Source organism: Sorghum bicolor, chromosome 8 (genome assembly GCF_000003195.3).
Source record: "Sorghum bicolor cultivar BTx623 chromosome 8, Sorghum_bicolor_NCBIv3, whole genome shotgun sequence".
NCBI classification, from domain to species: Eukaryota; Viridiplantae; Streptophyta; class Magnoliopsida; order Poales; family Poaceae; genus Sorghum; species Sorghum bicolor.
In genome coordinates this window covers 44,897,359-44,900,656 of record NC_012877.2, presented here as the reverse complement: position 1 = coordinate 44,900,656, position 3,298 = coordinate 44,897,359, and positions in this window count along the sequence as shown.

Sequence of the window (3,298 nt, the reverse complement as noted above, 5' to 3'; positions counted from 1 at the left end):
CAAGTTCTGAGCCACAAGAGGAAGAAACTCCACCACCGGACTTCATGCTGGATATAGAATCCGATCTTTTTGCCGATTTTGGAAATATTTCAAACTACCATTCTATTGACAAACCCCAAAAACGGCCAGTTTAGCATTTATTTGCCAAGTGAATATCAATTGAGAGAGCTTATCTCAGTCATGAGTAGCGAATGGTTGGAGGAATCAGAGCTTTCCTCTGATGTCATCCGTTTGGACACACCCTCTATAACTATACGCTGTGCTTATAATTCTGATCGATTTAATGCTCTCTATAATCCTGTTGTGGGGATCAACATCATGTCTGAATCCTTTGCACTTAAACTATTTAAAAATCTTGTCTTAACCCCCACAACAAAGGTCATAAAGGAATCTTCGAGACGATTAGTCCCCAGTCTTGGAATTATTAATGTCCTACCTCTTACGGTAGAAGGCTCCATGGTTCATTTGAACTTTTATATCTTTGATACATGGGACTTCGACCTGTTAATAGGACAACCTTTTAGAAGACTCCTTTATGAAGGTCATACTGGAAAGCTACACATTTCTTTTGGAAAAACTTTTAAATTCCCAATAATAATTTCACACTCCTTAAACAATAAGGCCGAGTCATATCTTTTGCCTGATCCTATGGAGGAAGTAAAGGCTGCATCTCTAGAGCTTTTAGATGAACCAGACTTAGAAGACGAAACTCCTTTCTTCACAGAAGAAGAAGACGAACCTTCCGAGCCTGAACCCTTAGATGAGTTTGCAGAAACACCTAGACCCCCCATAGAGCTTAAAACATTACCACCCGGTCTTACCTATGCTTTCCTAAACAATAATCCAGAGTTCCCTGTGATCATTAGCGATAAACTCACTCAGGATCAAACTCTGCGATTAATGACCATTCTTGAGAAACATCGCTCAGTATTCGGCTACTCACTTCAAGATCTTACAGGAATCAGTCCTATGATTTGTACCCATTGTATTCCAACAGATCCTTCTGTTTCACCCTCTCGAGAACCCCAACGTAGACTTAACAACACTATGAGAGAGGTAGTTAAAAAGGAAGTTATAAAGTTGCTGCATGCAGGGATTATATATCCTGTGCCGCACAGTGAGTGGGTGAGCCCAGTGCAAGTTGTGCCTAAAAAAGGAGGCATGACTGTTATTATGAATGAAAAGAACGAGCTAATTCCGCAACGCACCATCATAGGATGGCGGATGTGCATAGACTATAGAAAACTAAACAAAGCCACGAGAAAGGATCACTTTCCTTTACCTTTTATAGATGAGATGCTAGAGCGGTTAGCAAACCATTCGTTCTTCTGTTTCTTAGATGGATATTCAGGGTATCACCAAATCCCGATCCATCCTGATGATCAAAGCAAAACCACTTTTACATGCCCTTATGGAACTTATGCTTGCCGTAGAATGTCTTTTGGGTTATGTAATGCACCAGCTTCTTTTCAAAGATGCATGATGTCTATATTTTCTGATATGATTGAAGAGATTATGGAAGTTTTCATGGATGATTTCTCTGTTTATGGAAAAACTTTCGATAGTTGTCTTGAAAACTTAGACAAGGTTTTGCAAAGATGTGAAGAAAAGCACTTAATCCTTAATTGGGAAAAATGTCATTTTATGGTTAGGGAAGGAATAGTGCTAGGACACTTAGTGTCTGAAAGGGGTATTGAGGTAGACAAAGCTAAAATTGAAGTAATTGAACAACTACCTCCACCTGTGAATATAAAAGGAATTCGAAGCTTTCTTGGCCATGCTGGTTTTTATCGTAGATTCATAAAAGATTTTTCATTTATTGCTAGACCACTTACTCTTTTGCTAGCCAAGGATGCTCCTTTCGAATTTGATGATGCATGTCTAACATCTTTCAATTTATTAAAGAAAGCACTCATCTCTGCACCAATCATTCAACCCCCTGATTGGTCGTTGCCTTTTGAAATTATGTGTGATGCTAGTGATTATGCTGTGGGGGCGGTATTGGGACAAACTAAAGATAAGAAGCATCATGCAATTGCTTATGCCAGTAAAACTTTGACAGGAGCTCAACTTAATTATGCAACCACTGAAAAAGAGCTTCCGGCTGTTGTCTTTACCATTGATAAATTTAGATCCTATTTAGTTGGAGCTAAAATAATTGTTTACACTGATCATGCTGCACTAAAATATTTGCTCACTAAAAAAGATGCTAAACCTTGCCTGATTAGATGGATCTTATTACTCCAAGAATTTGACTTAGAAATAAAAGATAAAAAGGGAGTAGAAAATTCTGTTGCTGATCACTTGTCTAGAATGTATTTTAAGAGTCCACAGGAAACCCCCATCAATGATTCACTTCGGGACGACATGCTCTACGGGATTAACAGGTCTGACCCCTGGTATGCAGATATTGTTAATTTTATGGTTTCATGGTATGTACCACCAGGAGCAAACAAGAAGAAGCTTATTCAAGAAAGTCGTTCACATATATGGGATGAGCCATACCTCTTCCGAGTATGCTCTGATGGCTTACTCAGGAGATGTGTGACCACTGAGGAAGGATGGAAGATCATCGACAGATGTCATTCATCACCATATGGAGGTCACTATGGAGCATTCCGTACACATTCAAAGATCTGGCAGTGTGGATTCTAGTGGCCTACAATGTATGAAGACACAAGGCAATATATCAGAAGATGTGGGCCATGTCAAAGGCACGGAAACATAAATACAAGGGATGCAATGCCACTCACCACCAACCTTCAGATTGAGCTCTTTGATGTCTGGGGAATAGACTACATGGGTCCATTTCCTCCATCAAAGAAGTGTGAGTACATCTTGGTGGCAGTTGACTATGTCTCCAAGTGGGTAGAGGCATTACCTTGCAAGCATGCCGACAACGTCAGTTCAAAGAGGATGTTTGAAGAAATTATATTTCCAAGATTTGGAGTCCCCAGAGTAGTGATAAGTGATGGAGGAGCACACTTCATCGACAAACGCTTCAAGCAATATCTATCAAGACATGGAATCCGTCACAACGTCGCTACCCCTTATCACCCTCAGACAAGTGGCCAACCAGAGACTTCCAACAAACAAATCAAGAATATTCTTCAGAAGACAGTAAATGAAATGGGAACGGCGTGGAAAGACAAGTTACCTGATGCACTCTGGGCATACCGGACAGCATACAAGACCCCAATCGGAATGTCTCCATGCCAATTGGTGTACGGGAAGACTTGCCATCTACCTGTTGAACTAGAGTTCAAAGCACACTGGGCCATAAAAAGATGGAATATGG